This window comes from Palaemon carinicauda, chromosome 41 (genome assembly GCF_036898095.1).
Source record: "Palaemon carinicauda isolate YSFRI2023 chromosome 41, ASM3689809v2, whole genome shotgun sequence".
In the NCBI taxonomy this organism is placed as follows: domain Eukaryota; kingdom Metazoa; phylum Arthropoda; class Malacostraca; order Decapoda; family Palaemonidae; genus Palaemon; species Palaemon carinicauda.
This window is the reverse complement of record NC_090765.1, coordinates 55,987,603-56,002,602: the sequence shown is the minus strand read 5'-3', so window position 1 is coordinate 56,002,602 and position 15,000 is coordinate 55,987,603. Positions and strand designations below refer to the sequence as shown.

The 15,000-nt window shown below is 31.9% G+C and overlaps 1 protein-coding gene across 1 annotated transcript in view; it reads left to right on the top strand.

Moving 5' to 3' along the window:
* LOC137632432 (uncharacterized) overlaps positions 1-15,000 on the top strand; it is a 510,169-nt gene that overhangs the window by 371,950 nt on the left and 123,219 nt on the right. The gene's annotated exons all lie outside the window — the stretch shown is intronic.

Sequence of the window (15,000 nt, the reverse complement as noted above, 5' to 3'; positions counted from 1 at the left end):
TAAATAAATTATAAAAAGACTTATGTTAGCCTGATCAACATAAAAGCATTCGCTGCAAGTCTGAACTTTAGAAGTTCTACAGATTCAACTACTAGGAAGATCATTCCACAACTTGGTCACAGCTGGAATAAAACTACTAGAATCATTTTGTAACTGTTGTACAAACATACAACTTGAAGAATGTCCATCAAGCGAAAGAAGTATGGAAAAACGTAGCTTCTATGGGGAACTCTGAACCCTTTTTATAAATTTAAGATGATCCCGGAAGGGAACCGAGGTATACCATATATTATTTACTCACTCTTCCAGAGTAGAGAAATTTTAGGGTAGGGTCAGTGACCGGCTACGTATTTCTGAAGGCTTTATAAGTGCTGTAGAACCATGTCCGAAGAGCAAAGATATCTCTCTATTCGAGATAAGTTTTGGGGAATTGGAAAAGTTTTGTTGTTACCCTCGAATTGAAGAACATAACTACATCGGCAGAGCTTTCAAAACACTCGTGAAAGTAACATTCATGTGTGTTTGTGTCTGTGTGTGTATATATATATATATATATATATATATATATATATATATATATATATATATATATATATATATATATATATATATATATATATATATATATATGTATACCCAAAAATATATATACACACATTTATATAATTATATATATTTACTTATTTAAACACATATAATGTATATATACATACTAATTTATATATATACTTATAATATATATATATATATATATATATATATATATATATATATATATATATATATGTGTGTGTGTACTGTATATATATATATATATATATATATATATATATATATATATATATATATATATATATATATATATACATAATTAAGTATATATGAATACATTATATGTACTATATATATATATATATATATATATATATATATATATATATATATATATATATATATATATATATATGAGTAGGGTATTTTGTCCCACAAGTTATTCACTTGCGGCATGTGATCGAAATTTTGGAAAAATGAAAAATCAGATCTCTTAATTATCGTCTTCATAATACACCTTAGAAAAATTAGTAGTGAATACTTAATTTTTTAAATGAAAAATATTAAGTGGATACCCAAAGACAGACGACCAATTCAAGCGAGTAAAGAAAAAAAAAACTAAAAATACTATGAACGAAAAAGGCTTAGAATACTTAACTCTTTAACTCTTACTAGATTGAGCAGTTTCATGTGATTATCAGCTCTTTTATGTGTTATTTTAGGTCAATAATTGTTTGGTTTTTTAATTAAAACATTCACGAAAGCATCTTATCCGATGGGATTCTTTTTGATAAAGTTTTTATAGTTATATTGGAAATATTTATTTTAATGTTGTTACCGTTCTTGAAATATTTATTTTTCCTTGTTTCCTTTCCTCACTGGGCTATTTTACCTGTTGGAGCCCCTGGGCTTATAGCATCTTGCTTTTCCAACTAGGGTTGTAGTTAGCAAATAATAATAATAATAATAATAATAATAATAATAATAATAATAATAATAATAATAATAATAATAATAATAATAGTACACTGTTAAAAATTTGCCGTAAAAAAACGGTAAAAATCCTGGAATAAATGTTGCCAGGCATTTGCCGTTTTAGAAACGAATATATTGACGTAAAGAAGTGATATTACGATCACCAACCCGTTACAGATAATAACAAAGTAGGGTAAAAATTACAGTCTACTATATTTTACTGTAACACGGCTGAGAACAGTATATTATTACGTAGAATATCCGATTAAGATTACATATTTTTTTTTTTATTCAAGCGAAAGGCAAGAATGCTAGTCTATAAATAAAACCATATTTATTTTAACTGTTAAAAAAACTAGCACATTTTTACACCCGCAGGATTTGGGAATGATACTGTTTAAAAAAGAAAATGTAATAACTGGAGGCTTTTTACTCAAAGAATGGTAAACACAAATGAATTATAGATAGAGATACTTCTTTTTTAAGAATTAAAGATAAAGAGGCGTTTTTTAGAATTATAGGAAGGAAGACTTTTTTAGAATTATAGATAGAGAGACTTTTTTTTTTAAAGAATTATAGATAGAGAGACTTTTTTTTTTAAGAATTATAGATAGAGAGACTTTTTTTTTTAAGAATTATAGATAGACTTTTTTTTTTGTAAGAATTATAGATAGAGAGACTTTTTTTTTTAAGAATTATAGATAGAGAGACTTTTTTTTTAAGAATTATAGATAGAGAGACTTTTTTAAAGAATTATAGATAGAGAGACTTTTTTTTAAGAATTATAGATAGAGAGACTTTTTTTTAAGAATTATAGATAGAGAGACTTTTTTTTAAGAATTATAGATAGAGAGACTTTTTTTAAGAATTATAGATAGAGAGACTTTTTTTTAAGAATTATAGATAGAGAGACTTTTTTTTTAAGAATTATAGATAGAGAGACTTTTTTTTTAAGAATTATAGATAGAGAGACTTTTTTTAAGAATTATAGATAGAGAGACTTTTTTTAAGAATTATAGATAGAGAGACTTTTTTTTAAGAATTATAGATCGAGATACTTTTTTTTAAGAATTATAGATAGAGAGACTTTTTTTTTTTAAGAATTATAGATAGAGAGACTTTTTTTTAAGAATTATAGATAGAGAGACTTTTTTTAAGAATTATAGATAGAGAGACTTTTTTTAAGAATTATAGATAGAGAGACTTTTTAGAATTATAGATAGAGAGACTTTTTAGAATTATAGGAAGGAAGACTTTTTTAGAATTATAGATGGAGAGACTTTTTAGAATTATAGGAAGGAAGACTTTTTTAGAATTATAGATAGAGAGACTTTTTAGAATTATAGGAAGGAAGACTTTTTTAGAATTATAGATAGAGAGACTTATTTAGAATTATAGATAGAAAAACTTATTTAGAATTAAAGATAGACTTTATTTAAAATTATGTATAAAAAGACATTCAGATTTATAGATAGAAAGACTTGTTTAGAAGTATAGATAGAAAGACTTGTTTAGAAGTATAGATAGAAAGACTTTTTTTTAGAATTATAGATAGACTTATTTAGAATTAAAGATAGACTTTTTTTTAGAATTATAGATAAAGACTTTCTTAGAATTATAGATATATTTATTTAGAATTAAAGATTGACTTTTTTTAGAAGTATAGATAAAGACTTTTTTTTAGAATTATAGGAAGAAAGACTTTTTTTATTTAGAATTATAGATAGAAAGACCTATTTAGAATTAAAGATAGACTTTTTTAGAATTATAGATAGAAAGACTTATTTAGAATTAAAGATAGATTTTTTTTAGAATTATAGATAGAATGACTTTAGAATTAAAGATACTTTTTTAGAATTATAGATACTTATTTAGAATTAAAGATAGACTTTTTTTTAGAATTATAGATAGAAAGACTTTTTAGAATTATATAAAGACTTATTTATAATTATAGATAGGAAGACATTTTTTTTTAGGATGAGGGAATCGCAGATGTACAATAACTCCCTCGAGAAATTAATTGTGTCAACTTTATGATCTCCCATACCAGGGACATTCAGGAACGCGGAAAAATTGGCATTTATTCTCTAGAAAATAGTTGAGGAAAGAGAGTTTGAACTTATGTAGTTCGAAGACAGAATCTCATTTAACATGACTACATAGTTTTTCTATGTACGTTAGTGAATATTAATTATTATTGTTGTTGTTATTATTATTATTATTATTATTATTATTATTATTATTATTATTATTGTTGTTGTTGTTGTTGTTGTTGTTGTTGTTGTTGTTGTTGTTGTTATTATTGTTATTATTATTATTATTACTTGCTAAGCTAAAACCCTAGTTTGAATTGCAGGATGCTATAAGCCCATGGGCTCCAACAGGAAAAATACCCCAGTGAGGAAAGGAAACAAGGATGACTAAAATGTTTAGGAAGAGTAACAACATTGAAATAAATATCTGTTATATAAACTATAAAAACTCTAACAAAACAAGAGGTAGAGAAATTAGAAGCATTAGAATAGTGTGCCCGAGTGTACCCTCAACCAAGAGAACTTTAACCCAAGACAGTGGAAGACCATGGTACAGAGGCTATGGCACTACCCAAGACTAGAGAACAATGGTTTGATTGTGGAGTGTCCTCCTAGAAGAAATATTCCTAGTGAAGTCTTTGATAGAGTTGGAACTAGAAGGGCACTCAGTAGAGCGCAGACCTCTGCCACGGCAGCTTATTTTTCGACCTTTATCTCGACTTTGACCTTGACCTTTGACCTTTAACCTTAACATGTATTAATTGCCGTGGATTTTCATACACTAAAATATGAATCAAGTTTTGAAGTCTCCGTGACAATGATGTCCAAACATATGGCTGATTACGTGAATTAACCTTTGACCTTGACCTTCGAAAATATAATAATTTCCAGCTTTTTACATACCAGTTAATCCCTGGAAGTTTCATTACTCCAAGATTAAAATTGTGGCCAGGAAGGTGTTCACAAACAAACACAAAAAAACAGGGGTGAAAAAAACTTCCTTCTAACTTCGTTGGCGGAGGCAATAAATTGGCAGAGAGAGAGAGAGAGAGAGAGAGAGAGAGAGAGAGAGAGAGAGAGAGAGAGCGCGAGCGAGCGTAACGCCACTGGAAATGATGGAAGAGAGCATTTTCCCGTAAGCCCAAGAGCATAATATGTGAAATATTGGAATGGGAAACACAACTCGAGCAGTAAGATTGGCTAACGGATCTCTTAGAGTTCTCTTGCTTGAGGGTACACTCGGGCACACTATTCTATCTTATTTCTCTTCCATTTGTTTTGTTATAGTTTTTATAGTATGTCTTTATTTTAATGTTACTGTACTTGAAATATTTTATTTTTCCTGTTTTCTTTTCCTCACTGGGCTATTTTCCATGTTGGAGCCCATGGACTTATAGCATCTTGCGGCTTTTCCAACTAGGGTTGTAGTTTTGCAGATAATAATAATAATAATAATAATAATAATAATAATAATAATAATAATAATAATAATTGTGATATATTTATCCAGTGGATATGAAAGGTAAAATAAAGCTTTTGACAATTGAGCAGAATCATAAATTAAGTTTTAAGTCATTAGTCGGAAGGATTAGAGAAGACATCTTTTTTTTGAGAGTTACGGGCTGCCCTGCAATAACCCGTGGCCTGCACCAAATGAACGAACGATTCAAGACAGGCCAGGGTATAGACTTGAGCAAGGGGCCATTAACTTTGATGCTGTTGCTTTTTACCTTAGATTACCTTAACATTTTCAAATTTCCTTAAATTTAAAGCTGGAACTGAAATTACCTTAGAAATATTCCTTTGAAAATTACCTTGAAACCATGCAAATTACCTCAAACTAAGGTAACTACCTTAATAGTTTAAACCCTGGGTTTGGGCACCACCTGTTTCCAAGAAAAAATATCTTAACAGGAATAAAATATTGAGCTAAGGAAATTCCAAAAAAAATATCCATTCCTGTCATTACAATTCCAGCCGGAATAAGATTATGAGTCACGTGTTTTGCTGGACTCCGATAAAGCAAGAGGACTTAATAGAACAACAAGACCATGATAGCCGGTTGCTCATTTTGGAACAGATGGTCAATTATGATAGTTTTGTCACCCGCACACTTGACTTTCATATAGGACATATCTTGTTTTGACGCTGTTACTGTTTTTATAATGATATATTGTTAATTTATTCTCATAATTTATTTATTTCCTCATTTCCTTTCCTCACTGGGCTATTTTTCCCTGTGGGAGCCCTTGGGCTTATAGCATCTTGCTTTTCCAACTAGGGTTGTAGCTTGGCTAATAATAATAATAATAATAATAATATTGAAATTTTGAGTCTCAAACAGTTTTCAAAATCGAATTCTCTTGCTTGAGTGTGCACTCGGGCACATTATTTTATCTTAATTCTCTTCCTCTTGTTTTGTTAAAAGTTTTTTATTGTTTATATAGGAGATATTTATTTTAATGTCGTTGCTCTTCTTAAAATATTTTATTTTTTTTTCGTTTCCTTTCCTCACTGAGTCATTTCCCCTGTTGGAGCCCCTGGGTTTATAGCATCCTGCTTTTCCAACTAGGGTTGTAGCTTAGCAAATAATAATAATAATAATAATAATAATAATAATAATAATAATAATGATAATGATATTGAAATATTGAGTCTCAAACAGTTTTCAAAATCGAATTCTCTTGCTGGAGGGTACACTCGGGCACACTATTTTATCTTAATTCTCTTCCTCTTGTTTTGTTAAAAGTTTTTATAGTTTATATAGGAGATATTTATTTCAATGTCGTTGCTCTTCTTAAAATATTTAATTTTTTTCGTTTCCTTTCCTCACTGAGCTTTTTTCCCCGTTTGAGCCCCTGGGCTTATAGCATCCTGCGTTTCCAACTAGGGTTGTAGCTTAGCAAATAATAATAGTAATAACAACAGGGAGAATAGTATTAGACACGATAAGAGGCTTAGGAACATTAGAATTACAGAGATGAGAAGAATTGGCATCGAAGCGAAAGCCGGAGAAGAGAATTCCCTTCTTAATATGAGATTCGGCCATAAATCTGTCAGGAGCGAAGCGAAAAAGAAAGTTGTGCCTGCAGGAGATTTTGCAACTGTATTGGCGAAGGCAGAAAATTCATTTTCAATGGAAGACACAAATCGGACAAGCGAGATTTATTTTCCATGCGAAGTAACATTTTCCTTCCGAATTTCTTGCATACAAAGGAACATACATTTTTACTTATTAAGTTACGTAAGGAAATATGCAAACATTTAAAGGTTTAAAGGGCCGCTTATGAATGGCAGAGGCAAGGGACAGTGACATTGCCCTAGTGAGCAGGACAATGCCCTAGAGACTGATCATTTACATGTTCAGCGCCCAAGCCCCCTCTCCACCCAAGCTAGGACCAAGGAGGGCCAGGCAATGGTTGCTGATTACTCAGAAGGTAGACCTACAGGCTCCCTCAAACCCCCCATCCCTAGCTCACAAGGATGGTGAGGTTGCAGAACTAAAGAAACTAACGAGTTTGAGCAGGATTCGAACCCCATTCCGGCAATCGCCATTCAGGGACGTTTCCAATAGGCCACCGCAATCTACACTGCCTTGCAATTAGCACATTTGTAATAAAAAAAAAATCATGGAAAATTATTGAATTTAAACTAATCATTCTGATTAAATAAGCTGGACTTTCCTTTCTCTTGTACACTTGGCTTCATTAATTCTAGCAAGCTGATGTCTCCCTAGCTTCCCATGAAGTGTACCGGAATTAATGAAACCAACTGTACCACGTTTTCATGCTTACCCATCACCTTCTCCCATTCTTCCCTTCCTCCTATCCTCCCCTGACCCCTTACCTATCCAATGTTTGAATTAAATTAAGTTTTACCTTTAAGTTTTGAACTCAAACTTCAAGTTTTTGTTGCTTCTGCTAAATGTCAAGAGCAGAGATGTGATAACGAGCGAGATGTTCGTGATATATTTTTTATCTTTTGAAGGGTCTTCTTTCTTTCTCAATTTTACAATTTCGACTAGAAATTAACCCAAAGTGATTACCATGATAAAACTTCAAAATGAAACCTGCTCTCCACTGAGAGCCCCTCTAATTCATGTTATTTTTTGCATCATGACGTCAGTTGCATCTGTATTAGTCCCCTATTTTTTTCCATTCAGGAAAAAAAAAGTTCCCGTCATTGGCAAGTCAGAGATAAAAGACATGAACAACATTTGCTGCGAGGTCGCAAAACAAGGCGCCTCCAGACCAGATTTTAAAAGAAAAAAAAAAAGTATACATCACAGTTCTCAAGTTGAGACTTTTCTACAAAAATTAGTTCCTCGTCTTCTTACAAACACACACAAACACACGTACACATACACACAGACATTATTAGATTACAGCTCTAACATTTACTAAACTTTAAAATGGAAAAACACAAAACAAATTGATAGATCACAGCTCTGAAATGAAGACTTTTCTACAAATATTCTTTCACCTCTTCTTTTTACACACACACACACACACACACACACACGCACACACACACATTATTAGATACAGCTTTAACACTTACTAGACTTTAACATGGAAAAACACAAAACACAATGATGGATCACAGTTCTGAAATTAAGACTTTTCTACAAATATTCTTTCACCTCTTCTTTTTACACACACACACACACACACACACATTATTAGATTACAGCTCTAACATTTACTAGAATTTTACATGGAAAAACACAAAACAAATTGATAGATCACAGCTCTGAAATTAAGACTTTTCTACAAATATTCTTTCACTTCTTCTTTTTTACACACGCACACACACACATTATTAGATTACAGCTTTAACATTTACCAGACTTTAACATGGAAAAACCCAAAAAGCAATGATAGATCACAGCTCTGAAATTAAGACTTTTCTATTAATATTCTTTTACCTCTTAACACTCTCTCTCTCTCTCTCTCTCTCTCTCTCTCTCTCTCTCTCTCTCTCTCTCTCTCTCTCTCTCTCTCTCTCTATTAGATTACAGTCCTACCATTTACTAACCCACACAAAAAATAAAAATTATTGATTTAGAAAAACGTTAATCATCTTTTCTGTCATTCTCCTTTCCTGTATATTATTTTCACGTCGCATTTACATTTCCTTGTGTCAGTCACACGACTTCCCCCTTCTCGCTGCTTGTATACAACGCTTCTCCGAAATGTAATCAACTGTTACAGCCACCGGGAAATCTTTTTGGTAGTGGTGGTGTAACATTTCTAATAACTGAAATATTCTAATTAAAATTACGATTTTTTTTTCTGTCATTAAGATTGAATGTTATTGGTTAATTACTGAATAGTGTCAGAGCCGAAAAATTGTTATTAGAATAAGATTTTTTTTTTTTTAGTTAAGATTCAATATTATTGGTTAATTACTGAATGATATTAGGGCCAAGTAAGAATAGTTCGCCAATAAGATATTTTTGCTTTATTTTGAATATTAGCTCATTAATAGACAAAAAAAAAAATTAAACTCGGGAAATTATATTTTCATTATAGTTTTATTTCTTCAGTAAAGGTTTAAAGGTCGCTCATGGATGGCAGAGGCAAGGGACAGTGACATTGCCCTAGAGACTGACCACATATACATATGATCAGTGCCCAAGCCCCCTCTCCACTCAATCTAGGACCAAGGAGGGCCAGGCAGTGGCTGTTGATGACTCAGCATATAGACCTGTAGGCTCCCCCAAACCCCCCATCCTTAACTCGCAAGGATGGTGAGGTTGCAGCAACCAAATGAAACTAACGAGTTTGAGCGGGACTCGAACCCCAGTCTAGCAATCATCAGGCAAGGACGCTGTGGATTGGCAAAGGAACAAATTGAGCATTTGGAAATATATTAATTCGACTTTCTTGACTTGTATGGAGTCAACTATGCCCTTGCTCCGCCTCCTACAACTATACCCGTGCTCCGCCTCCTACAACTATACCCTTGCTCCGCCTCCTACAACTATGCCCTTGCTCCGCCTCCGACAACTATACCCTTGCTCCGCCTCCGACAACTATGCCCTTGCTCCGCCTCCGACAACTATACCCTTGCTCCGCCTCCTACAACTATGCCCTTGCTCCGCCTCCGACAACTATACCCTTGCTCCGCCTCCTACAACTATGCCCTTGCTCCGCCTCCTACAACTATCCCCATGCTCCGCCTCCATTCCATTATAGATAACTTGCTATCCCTCACCAACCCTAGTTGACACCTTTTATCTCTTCCTCATAACCTTTATCGGGGTTTCTTTACTGCTAATTTAGCCGCCTATACAATTCTTCATATTCCAAACAATTATAGTATAATCTGTTTTTTTCGAAGTGTCAGTAAATATACGCAACCGTTATCATTAAATCTTTTATCTTGCCACTGATTGGTTGATGTATTGAAGTCAAAATTAATTGCAACATCCCTTTATGTATTTTACAACATCTATAAATATTTCCAAGTGCTCTATCGTCTTATGGGAAATAAAAAATATCCTATAATCCATTTCTTTTAGCGAGGCAGATTTGCACCGACTCGCAGCGGTGCCCTTGTAGCTCGAAAAAGTTTCCTGATCACTGATTGGTTGGACGAGATAATTCTAACCAATCAGCGATCAGGAAACTTTTCCAAGCTAAAAGGGCACCGCTGCGAGTCGGTGCAAATCTGCCTCGCTAAAAGAAATGGACTATAGTGGCATGACTTTCTTGTCAGATTTTTCTAAAAAACGAGACAGCCACATTAACGATCCATCTCTCCATGATTGAATAAGGAATACAGAACTTTATTATCATAAATATTCAATCTATGAGTCTTCAGTCCTGCAATGACGTTTAGCTCCAATGTTATCGGCTGTAAATATTTACACGTATAATAATCCCAAAATATTTTTTTGAATAACTTATTTCTTAAACGTCAAGTGGTCTAAAGTTTCTACCAAATTCTACCTTAGCTTGGCTAATGGATTTCGTCTTCTTGTCCTATTCTTGATGTCATTATGATAATTATAGAATGAGGTCATTTGCCAGATAGTATTATCGAATGTGGGTAATGTAGAAAAAAATGTTCTCTTTTACTATATATGTTCATATCAATTTTAAAGATTTCCAGACTATTATTATTGGTGTTATTGACAATGGCAGAGTAAAAATTATTCAGTATAAGGAAAATATTTTTAGAAAATAATGATCATATTCTTACCATCAATCTAATTACTTATTTTACGGTTAGATAATAACTATTGCCTGAAACAACCACAACAACAACTGCTACTCCTATTGCTATTACTACTACTACTACTACTACTATTGATTTTACTATTTCTACTAATACTATTGATTTTACTACTACTAATTTTACTACTACTACTACTACTACTACTACTACTAATTTTACTATTATTACTACTACTACTACTACTATTAATTTACTGCTACTACTACTATTAATTTTGCTACTGCTGCTACTACTACTACTACTAATTTTACGACTGCTACTACTACTACTACTACTGCTAATTTTACATTTACTTCCACTACTACTATTAATTTTACTGCTACTACTACTACTACTATTAATTTTGCTACTACTACTACTATTAATTTTACTGCTACTACTACTACTACTATTAATTTTGCTACTACTACTACTACTACTACTACTACTACCATATCAGCCTCGTGTTCGTGCACTCAATCATTTCGGTAGATTTTCTGTCGCTTCTCTGCCTACATATTTGTACTTGAAGTTAACTCAGCCTAATTTGTTTACAGAGAGTTGGGCGCCTAGAGTTTTATATTTTTTTTCTATTCCTGATTTCATCGTATGAGATTATTCCAGTCTTTATTTCCCCTCTTCCAAAGTTAGCAAAGTTGGGGTGGGGGGGGGGACGTGTCTCGGATGGTTTGACTTGAAAATTAGATTTCTATCTTTATTATTTCAGCCCTTTCTGATTGATGGCTTGTGCCAATGCTGGAGTATATATATTTTCTTTTTCAAATCTTTACTAGAGCAGTTTAAGCAATCTATTTCAGGGGAATCATTTTAGATTCGTTATGTTGAGATGATTGAATGTATAAGTAGGATGAATGAAAATGAAATGATAAAATGATTGAAACCAATTGAGTATACATTTAAATAGATTTTTTGAGAATGAATGTGTATACAGAGATATAAAAACCAATAAAATTATTGAATGTATTAGTAGAATGAATTAAAATGAAATAATAAAATGATTGAAACCAATTGAGTATACATTTAAGTAGATTTTCTGAGAATGAATGTGTATACAGAGATATAAAAACCAATAAAATTATTGAATGTATTAGTAGAATGAATGATAATTAGATAATAAAGTGATTAAAACCAATTAGGACTTGGTTTATATAGATTTTCTGAGAATGAATGTGTATACAAAAATTAAAAAATCATTTAAACGATTAAAATCAGTTAAAAATAATTAAGCTTTTATTTCGTATTACATTTTTTCTTAAATAGGAAAAAGCCTAACAGTTTAATGTCTCATTGATAAACATCATTACAAAAATACTATTAATCATTAATTCCTGATTAAAGAAATATTTAAAGTAGTTTTAGTTACCAGGGAACATTGTATTGATCAGATAACTTTATTTGTATCAGGTTCATCCATGCCAAGTTTCTTGGGCAGGATGTGTTGTACTATGCTACCAGTCTCTTAAGATTTTATTTCGAGCAGGTCTTCTGAAAGCTATTTAACTTATATTAGGAAATCTTTGCCTTTATGGTTTTAAATTGAATGTCCTAGCTTAGGTGGAGAGGGGGTTGGGCACTGATCATATAATATATGGTCAGTCTCTAGGGCATTGTCCTGCTTGCTAGGGCAATGTCACTGTCCCTTGCCTCTGCCATTCATGAGCAAACTTAAAACCTTTGAACAAACAATTGGAGCGTCAATGTCCGATGTCAGGATGCCCGAAAATTCTAATCAAACAATCAATCAAATGACACTATTCTACAAAGGCAGTCACCTCTGCAGTAGGTGTTCTATAAACAGTTACCTCTGCAGTAGGTGTTCTACAAACAGTTACCTCTGCAGTAGGTATTCTACAAAGACATTCACCTCTGCAGTAGGTGTTCTACAAAGACAGTCACTACTACAGTAGGTATTCTACCTCTACAGTCACCTCTACAGTATATATTCAATAGAGATTGTCACCTTGGCAGTAGTTATTCTGCAGACAGTTACCTTTATGATAGGTATTCTGCAGAGACAGTCACCTCTACAATAGGTATTCTACAGACAGTCACCTCTACAGTAGGTATTCTACAGAGGCAGTCACCTCTTCAGTAGATATTCTACAGCGGCAGTCACCTCTTCAGTAGATATTCTACAGCGGCAGTCACCTGCACAGCAGATATTCTACAGCGGCAGTCACCTGTACAGTAGATATTCTACAGAGGCAGTCACTTCCACATTAAGTATTTTGCAGAGATAGACACCTCTGCAGTGGATATTATATAGAGACAGGCACCTCTACAATGGGTATTCTACATAGGCAGTCACCTTTGCAGTAGATATTCTACAGAGACAGTCACCTCTACAGTAGATATTCTACAGAAAGTCACATTTACAATAGGTATTTTACAGAGACAGTCACTTCTGCAGTAGATATTCTACAGACAGTCATCATTACATTAAGTATTCTACAGTCACCTCTACAGTAGATATTCCACAGATAGTCACCATTTCAATAAGTATTCTACAGAGACAGTCACTTCTGCAGTAGATATTCTTTAGTCCAATCTACAGAAGCCATTGCATTTCAAAGGAGACCTTATCTCTCCCCACAAGTGACAGCTAAGATTGAATATTTGAGTCGAAAGTCTCAGGAAAACAGATCCTCTCCATTTGGCAGGAGACGCAGTGTCACTCCACTCTGACGTGAATTTGTGTCTGGATATAGTTTCCCGTAGGCATAGAAATAGTGTGGGATGTCTTTCAATTATTTTTATTTGTTTGTTAATGGTAACCAATCTTGAAGTTATAAGCCAGTGAGTAATGATGAAAATATATATCATTATGAAGGGATTTAAAATTGTAGGATGAAAATGAAGTGAAACAAATAACCAAATACAGTAAACACACACACACACACACACACACATATATATATATATATATATATATATGTATATATATATATATATGTATATATATATATATATATGTATATATATATAAGTATATATATATTTATATGTACTTATACATAGTGGAAGTATTTGTTTTCATATATCCATGTATATATATATATGTGTATGTATATATATATATATATATATATATATATATATATATATATATATATATATATATATATAATATATATATATATATATATATATTTATATATAAATATATATATATATATATATATATATATATATATATATATTTATATATAAATATATATATATATATATATATATATATATATATATATATATATATATATATATATATATATATACATACATACACATATACATATACAATTACACACACCTAATAATGTAAGCTACCTTTTGCAAGAAAACGAAATGACAGATCTTATGAGCAGAGAGAGAGAGAGAAAAAAAAATATAAATAGAATCATTAACTCCTGATCCATCCTCCCATTGTTCAGGTCATAATTCTTCCTCTGGACCAAAACAATGACTCTCTCTCCCCATCCTGGCAAAACCAAGAATTAGAAAGGACTAAAGAAAATAGCTCTTTCAGAAATAGCCTTTTTGTTTGGAGCGTCGAAATTAACTTTGAGATGATCAAAAGTTTCCCTTTTCTTATTGAACTTTTCGTTATATCTGGTAATTAGATTTTTTATAGTGCATAAACAGAGTTATGGATTGCTGAATGGAAAAGTTATAATGAAATCTTAGTTCTGTAGTTTAAGATACTAACATTCTATGGGAATTCTCTCTGTGATTTTCGGGACGAACTGTACAATTAATTTATTGGATTCATTGGATAAAATCTGGCTGTATATTAAATTTCTTATTCTTGATCTAAATATTAACCTCTGGCACTGACCATCCTTTGCATTCTGCTTTTCTAACTAGGGTTGTAGCTTGGTTATTAATAATAATAATAATAATAATAATAATAATAATAATAATAATAATAATAATAATAATAATAATAATAATAATAATTCAGATCTTCCAAGACTGTGCCATCCTGAACAGTACAAAGTATGCAGTTAATTCTAACAGTCTTGCCTTCTCCATCATAAGGCTCAACATTACACAGTATTCTAAGAGTTTTATTCCAGCTGTGACCAAATTGTGGAATGGTCTTCCTGTTCAAGTAGTTTAATCGGTGGAAACTCCAAAGGTTAAAACTGGCAAGGCCTCATATAGTTTATTTATTTCACCCTTTCCTTTCCTCACA